This window comes from Pantherophis guttatus, chromosome 8, assembly GCF_059756535.1.
Source record: "Pantherophis guttatus breed Tessera chromosome 8, ASM5975653v1, whole genome shotgun sequence".
Lineage (NCBI taxonomy): Eukaryota > Metazoa > Chordata > Lepidosauria > Squamata > Colubridae > Pantherophis > Pantherophis guttatus.
Genome location: NC_142070.1, coordinates 66472641 through 66488011, shown reverse-complemented (window position 1 = coordinate 66488011; position 15371 = coordinate 66472641). Strand labels below are relative to the sequence as shown.

The following is a 15371-nucleotide window of genomic DNA, read 5'->3' as shown; positions in this document are numbered from 1 at the left end:
GCTCTGCTGCCTCCTACACTTTTATTTAAAGGGTTTAGCGATTATGACCTCATCTCTTTGAAATGACAACTTCTGTGGCTTAAATGTGATCAGATATGAGACAAAGGGATTGACTATGAAATTATTTTATCTTGGGCAAACAATTGATAGCCCTAATTTGTCTCTGAAATACTGTACCTTCACTGAATAGAAAAGAAAGGGAGAATGGAATTTACCAAAGGAAACAAGAAAAGAAATAAAGAATAGTAACTTATAACTTCCATTTTCATATTCGGGGGTGGGGGGGGGAATCAAACTGTATCTTGATGTAAGAACTTTTTAGAACTTTTTAAAATTACTTTTAGAAGGAGCACAGTGACCTTGTTCCTACATGTTTACACTCTACCATTTCTCTTGATTTTCTGGCAAACTTACCACTTCTTCTACTGGCTGCCACCAAAAAGGCAAAATCAAAAAAATTGTCTTCCTAATATAAGAAGGTGTTTCCCAATTTTTTTTAAAAAAATTGTCATTTATTTTATATTGATATTATATTATATTGATTACTGTTATCGCACGAGCCGGATAGATTCGGCTGGATTTCACCACTGCTCTGTAACTAAGGAAATGCTCTAGTATCAGTTCCAAGACTCTCGTGTTCTCCAACCTCACATAAATTGAGGTGATTTATTTATCTTAACTACAATGCCTCCAGACTTACAAAAATGCTATTTTTCAGTTTAACAATGCTGAAACTCTGTAACATTTGTGGGTGGACTGTTTTCACAATCGGTTTCTTCCCATTAATAGGGACTCTTGCCTCATGCTTTCACACCTGGGGTTTGTTTTTTAGCTTTAGGAGGCATAGATGACATTTCTGTGGGTGTGAGGGGTGCAGAGCAGCGGTGAAATGCTCTCAGTTTGGACCGTATCCGATCAGGCAATCCGATAGCGATGGCGGGTGGTGGTTCAGAGAACTGGTAGCAAAAATCCCTGCCCCACCCCCACATGCCCAGCTGAGCTGCGCAATCATCAGAGGCTTTTTTTTTTTTTACGTTTAAAAGCATTTTTTCTACAACCTCTTCGGCCGAAAAAATGCTTTTAAAAGTAAAAAAAAAAAGCCTCTGATGATTGTGCAGCTCAGCTGGGAACGTCAGAGGCTTTTAAAAGCATTTTTTTCCTGCAATCTCTTCAGCCAAAGAGGTTGTAGGGAAAAAAATGCCTTTAAAAGCCTCTGGCGATCCCAGCTGAGTTGCCTGATCGTCAGAAGCTTCTAAAAGCATTTTTTTCTGCAACTTCTTAAGGTTGTAGAAAAAATGCTTTTAAAAGTAAAAAAAAAATAAAAAATTGGCCATGCCCACCCAGTCACATTACCCCCCCCCAAGCCATGCCCACAGAACCGGTAGTAACAAATTTTACATTTCACCACTGGTGCAGAGGGAACGAACTATGACTAAAGAAATGCACACCAATCTGCTGATTTCAGCATAAAATGGGCTGTTGTGATTTATCTGGATTATTTGGGCTCTGCAGATCCCTGCAACTGGTCTTACTCTTAATGCACCCCAAGAAAGAATCAATTTAATCTCAGGTAGACCGATAGATCTTCTGTTTCCCCCATCACTGCTACAAGGGACTAGCTGTCTGCTATTTGGGTTAGCTTAGTTTTGATTTAGTAACCGTCTCTTGGATGGGAAGAGGATTAAGCAATTTATTTCCTTTGCATTTTTTGTAGAGGGTGAAGAATTTTCTTTCTTTCCTCTTCTCTGGCAATCTTTAGTGTCCTGTTCCTGGAACCTGCCCATTGGTATTGTTTAAAATGCATCACCTCCTCCTCTGTAACAACTGTAACAACCGATTCGCCCAGCACCAAAAATGTGAGTGCATGTGCACATGTGCAACACGTGGTGAAATCCAATTTTTTTTACTACCGGTTCTGTAAATGTGGCTTGGTGGGTGTGGCTTGGTGGGCATGGCAGGGGAAGGATACTGCAAAATCCCTATTCCCTCCCCACTCCTGGGGAAGGATATTGCAAAATCTCCATTCCCACCCCACTCTGGGCCCAGCCAGAGGTGGTATTTGTTGCTTCTCCGAACTACTCAAAATTTCCACTACCAGTTTTCTAGAATCTGTCAGAACCTGCTGGATTTCACCCCTGGTGCTACGTCACAAAACATGGCAATTCACTCTCATGCACCATCCGTGCATGCATGCAGCATCGAAAAAACACAGCAATTTACTCGTATGCGCCTTCCGCACATGCATGTGGCATCAAAAACAGCGATATAGGACGGATTGCACCCGGGTGGGTGGACCCGAACAACTGTCCCGTGCACTCACATTTGCGAACCAGTAGGGAAGGTAAGAGAATCCCATCTCTGGATGGAACTTACAGTAAGTGGTATAGAAGTGCCTTAACTGGTTCCATTGTTAAGCTAATTATATTGTTGTTGTTTTTTCCCTAACATTCTGACAGAATTTGTTTTCTTGTATTTTACAACCATCAGCCCTTCTCTTGCAATATACTATTGTAAGCTGCCCAGAGTTATTGACTGAGATGGGCAGTTACAGAAATTGAATAAATAAATAAAAGTTTTTTATCTAAAAACTTCAGATAACCCTTATGAGACCTAATAAGGGTTACCGTAACTTCCTCAATCGTATTTTCTCAAACAGTCCCAATTTTCTCAGATCCTTCCTATAGGACATAGTTTCCAAGTCTCACAATGCATTGTCCTTCTTTGTATTTGTTCTAATGGGTAGAATCTTTTTCCTAGTATTTATTTATTTGTTTGTTTGTTTGTTTGTTTATTTATTTATTTATTTATTTATTTATTTATTTATTTATTTACTCACTCACTCTCTCACTCACTTACTTACTTAATTTGCTGCCCATGTCGCCATGCGCTATTCTGGGTGGTTTACAACAATAAAATGGAAACAAATGATTAAAAATATAGAAAAAACAAGAGTAAAGCAATGAAAACAATAAAATAAAAGTACAATAATATCAATTAAAAGGTGAGTGGGGAAAGAAACAGGAAGCAGAGTGGTGAGGGAGGGTCAGCTAATTAGTCCAGTATCTACCTTCAGTGGGTCAAACCTCACCCTGGGGGGTGGGCAGGATGTTCCAGAGAACCAGTGCTACAGCACAGAAGGTTCTTCCCCACCCCAATCTCCAGAGTATGTTACTCATAAGTGGACAGAGTATTCAAGATGGCGTCCAATCAATGCAGAATAGAGTGAAACTATTTGTCGAGCCCCGAATGGGTCTCGCCATTGTTGGGGAGGACTATGAGAAGGGGCCAAGCGGCTGTTAACTCCGGTGATGTGCACTCAGCTATTTGGAGGGTCTTTGCCGCTCAAGCACAAAAGAAACGAACGCTTCCATCGGAGCTCGGTGGGGCATAAAGCTTGCGAATGGCGCCTCCTTGTGATGTAACAGAAGCACACCTATCGACGAGCAAGCTAATTGGAAGGGGTGTGTGGTGTTAACTGTTTAATTGCCAAATGGTAAATTGCTTGTTACTAAGTGTATAAAAAACGCTATACTGCGGCTGCGTGTAGCGCTAACTTTAAACGTCAATGCCGGCTTGTGCCTTGCTTCTGCCTGTGTTGCTGTGTTTACCTGATTAAAGACGCTACAAACTGCTTTGTTTCCTTCTGGTTACTGGTTGCTTCCAGAGCGGTTGGATGGACAAGCCGAGACTATTCCCTTTGATTATTTGGAAATTTTTCTCCTCCCCTTTTTAAACTTGTTTTATATTATACTTGGATCATACAAGCTCAAGTTGTATACACTGCAGACCTCCAAAAATAATAATTTTGGCAAGAGCATTACTTCAATACCAACTTTGACAGTAAAGGTACATATTTTAGTCTCTGCTTGCTATCTAAAAACTAGAACTGTTCTAGTGTTTCAAAAACATATTTTAAAAAGTGAGGAGGTAGGCCTTGTTGTGTTTTCAAGATACAGTACCTGCCTACACATTATTTTTTTAGGGTTTTAACAGAATAACAGAGTTGGACGTCTTCTAGTCCAACCCACTGCCCTGACATGAATAATTCAATCCAAATAACTTTGAGAAACTTTTTGTTAGATAAAGAGATGTGTTTGAAATTGTCCAGCTTTTTATGATCAAGCATCCACAGTTCTTGCACAGAATTTTTCTACAGAATGATTTATTTGTGTCATGTTGATAAATTACATTTAGAATAGAATAGAATTATAGAATTGGAAGGGACCTTAGAGGTCTTCTAGTCCAACTTAGGCAGGAAACCCTAAACCACTTCAGACAAATGGTTATCCAACCTCTTCTTAAAAAATTCCAGTGTTGGAGCATTCACAACTTCTGCAGGCAAGTTGTTCCACTTATTAAGTGTTCTAACCATCAGGAAATTTCTCCTTAGTTCTAAGTTGCTTCTCTCCTTGGTTAGTTTCCACTCATTGCTTCTTGTTCTGCCTTCAGAATAGCTTGACCCCTCTTCTTTGTGGCAGCCCCTGAGATATTGGAACATGCTATCATGGCTCCCCTAGTCCTTCTTTTTATTAAACTCGACATACCCAGTTCCTGCAACCGTTCTTCATATGTTTTAGCCTCCAGTCCCCTAATCATCTTGGTTGCTCTTCTCTGCACTCTTTCTAGAGTCTCAACATTTTTTTTACATCATGGCAACCAAAACTGAATGCAGTATTCCAAGTATAATGCCTTACCAAGGCATTATAAAGTGGTATTAACACTTCAGGTGTTCTTGATTCTATCCCTCTGTTTATGCAGCCTAGAATTATGTTGGCTTTGTTTGTTTAAAAAAATTGCATGCATTATGGCATTTTCCAAGTGGTGGACCTCATTCTAATGAAGGAAACTATTTTGAGCAGTTAGACCTCAGATCTACAAGCTCAGACTTGGAAAAGTTTCCACTCCTGCTTTGTTAATCAACTCTCCCATGTCAGTTAAATTGCTTACTGTGACCACTTCAATTTTGTTTTCTATAATTTGAAGTGCCTTCAGAGTAACTTCAGCTTTGCACATCCAATATTGTTTTGTAAGGAGTCAAATCAACATCCTCCAAAAGTCTTTTTTTTTGGTACAACCTGATGATTTATCACAAATTCAGTGAATTGGCCAGAATTAAAATCTACAATAGCTTTAAGACTGTGAGGATTTTTTCAAAATATTCCTTCTTTTTTGAACTCTTTCATTAAACCTATTTTTGGCATGCAGTGTTATGCAAACTTTTGCATTTCAGTCCTTTAATTTTTTTCTTCTTCCTTGAGTAGGTTGCATGCTATTAAAAAAACCAACTGACCCTTGCCAGTTTACACTGTTATTTCTGTCATTTGCTGCATTAATATCAAAATACTACTTAAATTATTTCCAGGATTTTATTGGATTTTCACTCATCAGTTAAATCCCAGTAGGTGTATTCGTTAAATTGCTTTCAATGGGCTTTTTAAATTGCCAGGAACCATGAGCAACCAAAGGACAAAATGATGGAGTGATGTATAATAGAAAAACATTAGAGCTCAAAATTTCAATTTAAGTAGAATAACAGGAAATATGGAGAACATTGGAAGATTATTATATTAGGTGTTTAACATTTAAGTAAGGCTTTAAGGGATACACACAAAACTGAAGCTACAGATTGTATACCACTACACCAGGAGTAACCAAAGAAAATAATGGCCATTTCTGGTTCAAATCATTTTACCTGATGCTAATTTGTACAGATATAAACATCCAGTAGATACAAGTCAACACCTTAATCAATGAGAATTATTGGACGGAAACAAGGCCAGTTGCCACTGATCAATTATTGGATCTAGAAGTGAATAATAATAATAGTTCTGCTAATTTTTCTGCATCTTTGGAGAGTTTTTGCAAAAATAGTCAATCACTTCTTGCAGATGGGACAGAAATGACATTGGTTGTTCTTGTAGTTGACCAGTAGAAAGATATACATGGGAACTGTGGTTCTTCTTATCTTTTTTACACTCTCAGTGGCATTTGATAACAGCTGTACTGATATTATTTTGAGCCAAACGTAAGGGTTGGCAGTTGTGAGCATTGTTTTATGTAGATGCCACTCCTTTCTGAGCAGTGGTCTCAATGGGCATTCCTGAGGAGAAGAAGTTGGCATATCGATGTAGGATGCCTCGATCCTTAGCCATCTTCTCTTGTCTTTTTCAAAATCCACTTGAAATCACAAATAATTCATCCTTTTTTAAAGTGAAATATTATCAGTATGCTTATGATATCTATCTTTACATTTCTTCTGGGCACAGGAGAAAAAGCAGTGGGAAATTTTGACCCATCTCTTGTGAGATGTAGTGCTTATTGATAAATTCTCAATTTCCAAAAGGTCTTTGTCTGTAGCTTAGATAGGATGATACTATCCTGAGAGTAGGTCCACAACTGTTGGACAGGCAAGTAGAGGAGGTGACTGAGAAACTTTGCCCAGCTTTGATTTGTGTAGCAGTTGAGGTCTTTCAAAAACAAAAATCAGGAGGCTCTGGTAACCCTTATTACGCATGTTTTGCTAAGTTTGTATGTTTACTAATGCAATGCACCAGGGGTGAAATCCAGCAGGTTCTGACAGGTTCTGGAAAACCGGTAGTGGAAATTTTGAGCAGTTCGGAGAACCAGTAGTGGAAATTTTGAGTAGTTTGGGGGAACCGGCAAATGCCACCTCTGGCTGGCCCCAGAATGGGGTGAGAATGGAGATTTTGCAATACCTTTCCCTCCAGGAGTGGGGAGGGAATGGGGATTTTGCAGTATCCTTCCCCTGGAGTGGGGTGGGAATAGAGATTTTGCAGTATCCTTCCCCTGCCACGCCCACCAAGCCACGCCCACAGAACTTGTAGTATAAAAATTTGGATTTCACCACTGTAATGCACTCAAGGTGGGGATCCTTTCAAATAAAGTTCAGAAATTACAGCCAAAGCACTGCAATATTTAATAAGGAGGGAAATATGGCTATCGTAGCTTCTAATAAAGTTCAGTGAGGTGGTGATCATTCTTGAGACAAAGATGCAATGCTGACATTTGAAAATAAGTGAATTAGAATAATATAATTCATCGAGCAGAATGGAAAAAAAACATTTTTTAAAGAGAAAAAAAGACAAAAATATTGAGAAGTTATACTGCAGGGTACTGGCATGAATTATGTCACAATTTATCTTTATGATGTCATCAATGTAGCAGTTACATACTGCTATTTAGTTATTAACAAAACAGTTCAGCAGTCATTGGGGCAGCAAACTAGTGGCAGGTAAGGCTTTTTAAATGGCTGTTTACATTGAGCATTAAAAAAAATAGCTGAAGTTTTGTTTTCGGATGGATGAGCGTATGATCAGATCACCTTCAAATCCGTGTTGTTTCAAAGCTGTTGCCTACATTTCTTTGCTGGAAAATAAAGCAAAGAAAATCGATCAAATCATCTCCCATCAACATAGTAATTATTGTAATAACAACACAAGTAGAAAGTAATGTTTTAAAAAAGGAATACAAAACTACTTATAATATTTCTTATTACATAACAATAATCTAAGAGTATCGTAATGTATCGTAATTCATATTTTATAAAGACTGAATTGACACGAAAGTCTTCTTGTGATTTGTTTGTGTATTTCCGTAGTCAGAATAACACCACCATCTGAGGATGACCAGTTGAATTTCCATCTTATCTTGGCCCGAAAATTGTAAACTATGTCGCGGTACCTGCGCCAGAGCAGCAGAAGCAGGAGGCTGCACCGCAGTAGGCGATTAAAACAAAGGAGGAGAGCTGGTAGAAGACAGCGGAGGCTGCATAAGAAAGGTTTTTAAAAATAACTAAGACTTTTGAAAGGAAGATTAAGAAATGTCGAGAAATTCTTATACGGAAGGAAAGCATTGTGCTGCTTTCTTTTCAGTTTTGATTTTCCAAGACAATTTATTATATAAATATTTTAAAATGTACAATTATTGAATAATCATACAGGAAAGTTTTTATCATGAAAAGGTGATTAGGCAGTACTAGACCTATTATTTTACTTTGAAATTAATGAAACACGTTTCTTATGACTTAATTCCCACTATTTTCAATTAACTTCTTCCAATGGCAAGTTTAAGAGCCATCACGTGCCAGGTTTAAATATACAGCATCTTTTACATATTACTTTTACAAGTTGTAATGTGATCATTCTTTTTCACTATTTACATTTGTTCATACATTATGTATATTTGTACCAACCTTTTTGATTATTTAATAAAGGAATACGGCAGGCTCATTACCGGAAGAGCTCCTTTTCAGCCTAGCCATCTTCAGCTCCTGAAATAGGACAACTTCAATCCCCAAAAGCAACATGTCGGGAGACCAGGATTGTGATATCTGATCCACCAAGTTTCTGCAACCATTCCTGCTGGACAATAAACTTTTTGAGCATCGCTTGGACTGCTTTTCATCTCTCTGTAAAATATACTGTTGGGGAAAAACTCTGATCATAGTTTGAAATATGAGAATAAAATATAAGGATGTGGGGGTATATTAGATCCAAACTCTTTTAGAGAGACGCAAATGATTGTTTGCTCTTTTTTTTAGAACATGTGGAATCTCATGGGGAGCAAGTGATTGAATTCTCCGCTTCTTTTCTTTTCCATTCACAGAAGCTTTGAGAGCACTTAGCAATAGCATTTAGACTTATATACCGCTTCATAATGTTTTAGAGCCCTCTCTAAACAGTTTACAGCGTCTGTATATTGCCCCCAACAATCTGGGTCTTCATTTTACCGATCTCAGAGGGATGAGAGGCTGACTCAACCTTAAGCCTGTGGGACTGGAACTGCCCAACTGCTGGTGGCCGGCAGTCAGCAGAAGTAGCCTGCAGTACGGCATTCTAACCACTGTGCCACATGGCTCTTTATTTATTTATTTATTGGTTCGATTTATATGCCGCCCTTCTCCAGAGACTCAGGGCGGCTTACAATGCGTTAAGCAATAGCCTTCATACTTTTGTATATACTGCTTAGTAGGGCTTTCGGCCCCACCAAGTGGTGTTCTTTTTTATACAAAGTCAGCTTATTGCCCCCACAATCCGGGTCCTCATTTTACCTACCTCGGAAGGATGGAAGGCTGAGTCAACCTTGAGCCTGGTGAGATTTGAACTTGCAGTAATTGCAGGCAGCTGGTGCTATTTAACAGCACTTTAGTCTGCTGCGCCACCAAGGCTCTTAAAATAAATAAATAAATACAATAAATACAATAAATAAATAAATATGATGGGAGTTAAACTCCAAATATTTGAAAGATAGAAACAAAAAGGCTATGATCACCAATAGTTCACATGGACTGATAATACTAGCCTTGACTAACCTATATTCATTATAGATTATGGAAATGCTGTAGACAAAATATTTTGCAAATCATGGCAAAATATCCTTATGACATTAAAATTAGTGAATCAGTTAAAAGTGTGCTAGTTTACATGAAGCGAATATACAGCTGGTTCAAAAATGTAATTCAGTGGGATTTTAATAATGCTTTTTCAGAATAGAAAAAAGGAAGTTATAATATGGAGTTGAACAAGATCCCAGTAAGGAATAACCTGGGGAAATTAATTGTAATATTATATTGATCAATTTGAAACATTAATTGAAAACTATTAGAATTCTAAGAGTACATAGAATGGAAGTATATGACTAGGCAATACTCATTGTAAAATTATATTTTTTCCAAAAATAGTTATTTTCAAATTGAATATGAAATAAGGTATCTAGGGCAATTTTTAAAATAAAGAAGTTTATTATATGACTTCTTTTAAATACATGGAATTATTTCTAGAGAAATGTATTTTTATTTAATAATTTTAATTGTTAAATCAATATTAATATAAATGGATGATTGAAATCTCCCATGAGTGCATGGGGAATATGTGGTTAAAATGAATATTTTAGAACAATATACTTATATGGTCCACTAAATTAATGGACCAGTGAAATTTAGTGGACATAATATACTTGGATTTCAATAAGGCATTTGACAAAGTAGACCACAACCTACTTCTTGATAAGCTAAAAAAAAATGATATACAGCATCACCAGATGGATGGATATATACCTGGCTGACAAACTGCACTCAAGGTGCAATCCTCAATGGAACTACATCAACATGGAGGGAGGTAAGCAGTGGGGTACCCACGATTCCATTTTAGGCCCAGTACTGTTCAATATCTTCATAAATTATTCAGATGAGGGAATAGAAGGGGAACTCATTAAATTGGCAGATAATACTAAACTGGCAGGAATAGACAACATCCCAGAAGACAAGCTCAAGATCCAGATGGATCTCAACATCGGAGAACACCGATGTTGAGATCCATCTCAACATCGGACCTTATCTAACAAAACACCGGACCTTATCTAACAAAATGAAATTCAATGTAGAGAAAAGTAGGCAAGAAAAAAAATGTACAGATGTACATTGGGTGAAACCTGGCTCTATAGCAGTAACTATGAGTGGTATTTTGGAGTCCTACTGGACTCTTAAATATGAGCCAGCAGTGTGCAGCAGCTGCCAAAAACCCCAATGCAATTCTAGGCTGCATTAACAGAAGAATATAATCAAAATCACATGAAGTATTAGTAGTACTTTATAAAATGTTAGTAAGATCACACTAGGAGAATTGCATCATTTTGGTCACTATATTATAAGAAAGATGTTGAGACTCTGGAAAGAGTGCAGAAAAGATGATTAGAAGGCTGGAGGGTAAAACATATGAAGAATGGTTGCAGGAATTGAGTATGTCTAATGAAAAGAAAGACTAGGAGTGATATGATAGCATATTCCAATATTTGAGAGGCTGCCACAAAGAAGAGCAGATCAACGTATTTTCTGAAACACCAGAAGTAAGGCAAGAAACAATGGATGGAAATTAATCAAGGAGAGAAGCAACCTGGAATTAAAGAGGAATTTCCTAACAGTGAAGAGAATTAACCAGTGGAACAGCTTGCCTTCAGAAGCTGTGGGTGCTCCATCACTGGAAGCTTTTAAGAAGAGACTGGGCAGCCAATTGTCTGGAATGGTATAGGACATGGCTGTCAAAATTGCAGTCCGCGAGCCAGATGTGTCATGTGCTGGCCACGCCCACACCCAGTTTAGCGAAGGGGGGAAAGTCCCTATACGTTACATGATGCCACTGTGATGACATGACTTTTACACCCCTGGTATAGAGTCTCCTGCTTGAGCAGAGGGTTAGACTAGATGACCTCTGAGATCCCTTCCAACTGTTATTCTAAACATATTCTAGAAAAGTCTCATAATTGAAATAAATAAAAGTTATTATTGGATCCTCTAATATGTTAGTAGGACTTCGGTACTTCTTTTAGGCAAAATTCTGTTGTTTCCTGCCCATTGAAATTTATTTGGAAGATATTTGGATGACAGTTTGATTCCTGTTCACATGAAAAATTAACAGGTTGAGATAATGTTAATTAAAAACCTGCAGACAAATGCTTTTTTCCCCTTTTTCCTCCCTTTTGAATAATTGAATGAAGGACAGCAATTTAATTATTTTTCCCAAAAATGTCATGCATTGCAAGAATATGGGCTATTCATCTTCTATTTTCTTAATGTGGACATGGATGGTTAGCACTTCTAAAGCTTACTTGTTCTACTGAAAAATGTTTCAAAATTGTTTAAATTTACAGTTTACTTCTATAGACACGTGAAGAATTGCTTTCTGTATTTTGTTTCATTGTGGGTTTTTGTTTTTGTTTTGATTCAGAAGTATGTAGCTTTAAACTTTGCTGTAATTTGTTTTTATAAATTGGAAAAATGATAAATAAACAAACAAATAAATAAATAAAAGTTTTAAAATTGAATATGAGCCAAGAGTGTAATATTTCAGAAAAGGCTGATACAAGTTTATGTTATATCAAGCATAACTGAAGAGAACTAAACTAAACATAAATAAAACTAAAATTTGCGAAGTATAGGTTGAACAACTATACTTCCTGCATTGCTGACTTCAAAGTTCACCACGATTTAAGAGTAAGAGTAAAAATTGCTAATGTAGTAAAGCTAAAAAAGGGAGTAGTTGTTTCTCATTTGGACAATTTAGGCATTGATATATTTTGTTTTTATCTTAATTACCACTAGTCTCCTTGTTAAAAGAAAATAGAAAAAAGTCTGGATAAATAAAAGTAGAAACTACCATTCTTCATGATTGTTAAGTCACCTGATAGCAAATTTCATTGAAATTAGTGGGTCAGATGTGTAGAGAAGATTGAACTTCTAGCTTATCCTTCAGCTCTGAAAGACCATTTCTAACTATTGCTTTATATAATTGTCAGTGAATTAGTCTGTAAATTTTAAGATATTTCATTTTGTTGAAAGAAAATGTTTTTTCCTGTAATAGCTGGCAGTTGCTATATATGGTCATGTTGCATCAAACAAAAGGCCAGAGTAATAGTGCCATATTATTATCGATTTTATAAAAGAGGGACCTGAGATAGTCATGCTTCAGAAACTCTCAAAACACCTGAGTAGACAGGTTGGCTAAAGAGGCCACATAATCATGTCTCTGCTCCTAAAATCTTGAAAGATCAAGCAACATGGCAAGGCACAGAAGAGTATCCTGCAAAAATCCTGAACGTAAAGTACCTCCAAGCAGGAGGAATAAAAGGTGCCGCAAAATCTATGATTCACCTCTAAAAAAGAAGAATGGTAAACTTCTCATTTATACTGTTATACTGTGTGGATATAAGCAGGGGTGGGCTTCAGATCCTTTAGCAACGGGTTCACTACCCCGCTGCTGGGTGTGCACGGCCATGGTTAGGCGTGGCCTAGTCGGAGCCTCTGGGAGGGTGAAAACTGCTTCCCCCGGGGCCCAGAGGCCCTCTGGAGGCCGGAAACACTCCCGTTTCTGGACTTCTGGGACTTCTGGGAGGCCCGTTTTTCACCCTCCCAGACCCTCTGTGTGGCCGCTGCACTTAAGGGAATGATAAACGGGCCATGTGGAGACTCATGGGAGGGGAGGGGTGAGCGTGGCCAGCCAGGGATGGCATTTGGGGGTTCACCGAACCCCGACGATCCTTGGCTAGAGGATCACCTAAACCCTGCCGAACATCCAGGAGCCCACCCCTGGATATAAGGCTCTTGGGAAATAGTATGAACAGGGATATTGGGGAATCTTAACTATTTTGAAAGAATGTTTTTACAGTCAACTTGCATTTTGTTTTGGACAGGATACGTCCGTGTCTGTGCTACATACTACTACTGGAAAGATGGAAAAAAATAATTTCCAGTGCGGAATGATTCCATCTTTCACATCAATTAATCACTGCCATGATGCAACTTTCAAGATAAGAAAACCCATTGGATTAAGTCATCAGTGAGCTGAAAAGTGTGTAAGATTAGGGAGCAATTCCTGACCTGCCTGTCATTAAACTCTTAAAACTGCGTTTGTTTTTGGAGTGATTGTTTCAGTGAGTGCAATGACACCTTTTTAAACCAAACAATTATGTAAGAGAATGACAAGCTTGCTTAAAGAAAAAACCACACACTTAAATACATTTGGAAACAGAACAAGAAAGAAAATCATACAGTATATATAATTCTTCCATCTTTAATATAACAGTACAATCTGGAGAAACGTCAGCCTTTCAAAGTAGACCAGAAAGGAAACACGACAAGATCAGTTCATTCTACTTTATTGTAAGGTTGTGTTGGCAGAGGGGCAGAGGTCAACCTCGAGGCATCTCGCATGGGGAGTGCTGCAAGGGTCGGTCCTCTCGCCCCTCCTGTTCAACATTTATGTGAAGCCGCTGGGCAAGATCATCCGTGGTCTTGGGGTGAAGTGTCATCTGTATGCTGATGATACTCAGCTGTACATCTCCACCCCAGACCACCCCAACGATGCCCTTGATGTGATGTCTCGTTGCCTGGAGGCCGTGCGGGTCTGGATGGGGAGGAACAGGCTCAGACTCAACCCCTCCAAGACCGAGTGGCTGTGGCTTCTGGCGTCCCGATATAGTCAGCAGGTGCCATCGCTGACTATTGGGGGTGAATCTTTGCCCCCCACAGAGAGGGTTCGCAATCTGGGTGTCCTCCTGGATGCACGGCTGTCTTTAGAAGAGCATATGACGGCTGTGGCCAGGGGGGCCTTTTATCAGGTTCACCTGATTCACCAGTTGCAGCCCTTCCTGGACCGGGACGCCCTGCGCACGGTCACTCACGCCCTTGTTACCTCCCGGTTGGACTATTGTAATGCTCTCTACATGGGGCTCCCCCTGAAGAGCACTCGGAGGCTCCAACTGGTCCAGAATGCGGCTGCGTGGGTGGTTATGGGCGCAACCCGTTGTGCCTACGTGACACCCCTCCTGCGTGAGCTGCACTGGCTCCCAGTGGTCTTCCGGGTGCGATTCAAGGTGTTGGTTACCACCTTTAAAGCGCTCCATGGCATAGTACCCGGGTACCTTCGAGACCGTCTTCTGCCACCAATAGCCTCCCACCGGCCAGTCTGCTCCCACAGAGAGGGTCTCCTCAGAGTGCCATCGGCCAAGTTATGTCGGCTGGCGACACCCAGGGGGAGGGCCTTCTCTGTGGGAGCCCCAGCCCTGTGGGATGAACTGCCCCCGGAAATACGTAAGATCTCTGACCTCCAGGTGTTTCGCTGCGCACTGAAGACCCTGTTGTTCCGCCAGGCCGGGCTATCAACATAATAATTTTAAATTGGGGTATTTTAAATTTCTGGGGTTTTAAATTGAGCCAAATCTATTTAATCATTTAAAATTTTTAATCGTTGTTTTGTCTTGTGTTTTTAAATAGGCTGTACACCGCCCTGAGTCCTTCGGGAGAAGAGCGGTATAGAAATAAAATAATAATAATAATAATAATAATAATAATAATAATAATAATAATAATAGTAATAATAATAATAATAATAGTAATAATAATAATAATAATAATAATAATAATAATAATAATTATTATTATTATTATTATTATTATTATTATTATTATTTATTACATTAACATTATTTTTTTAAAAACTGTTTTATTCTTTTGTGTATATTTGTTGTTTTTAACAGTCGCTTGGTCGATTGTCATTGTGAGCTGCCCTGAGTCCTCGGAGATAGGGCGCATACAAATTTTATAAATAAACAAATTTTATAAATAAATAAACAGAATCTTTTGAGCCTAAAAGTTCTTCTCTCCAACCTTTACAGCTCCCAAACTGGAGAGTGTATCTTCTGAGTCTCTTGTCTTGTTCACATTTCTGCTGCCACTTGGGCTGCCTTTTAATTGTTCTCTAGGTTTCATCTCATTGCCTGGTCCCCCAAGGTCATGCCACACACCATTATATCTCTTCCTATGGCCTAAGCATTGCTGATTTAAATTCAGCAAGGGATAA

General features: G+C 38.7%; 3 long non-coding RNA genes across 3 annotated transcripts; 2 read left to right on the top strand and 1 right to left on the bottom strand.

Moving 5' to 3' along the window:
• Positions 1 to 7140: 7140 nt before the first annotated feature.
• On the bottom strand, positions 7141 to 8283 carry LOC132711533 (uncharacterized). The gene is made up of 2 exons (XR_009622411.1): positions 8213 to 8283; positions 7141 to 7386 (listed from the first exon to the last, which is right to left on the bottom strand). It is a non-coding gene; the product is annotated as an uncharacterized LOC132711533 (long non-coding RNA).
• On the top strand, positions 7184 to 8406 carry LOC117662123 (uncharacterized). The gene is made up of 3 exons (XR_004590285.2): positions 7184 to 7252; positions 7619 to 7798; positions 8234 to 8406. It is a non-coding gene; the product is annotated as an uncharacterized LOC117662123 (long non-coding RNA).
• Positions 8407 to 12480: 4074 nt separating this feature from the next.
• LOC117662161 (uncharacterized) lies at positions 12481 to 13417 on the top strand. The gene is made up of 2 exons (XR_004590299.3): positions 12481 to 12682; positions 13204 to 13417. It is a non-coding gene; the product is annotated as an uncharacterized LOC117662161 (long non-coding RNA).
• Positions 13418 to 15371: the final 1954 nt, after the last annotated feature.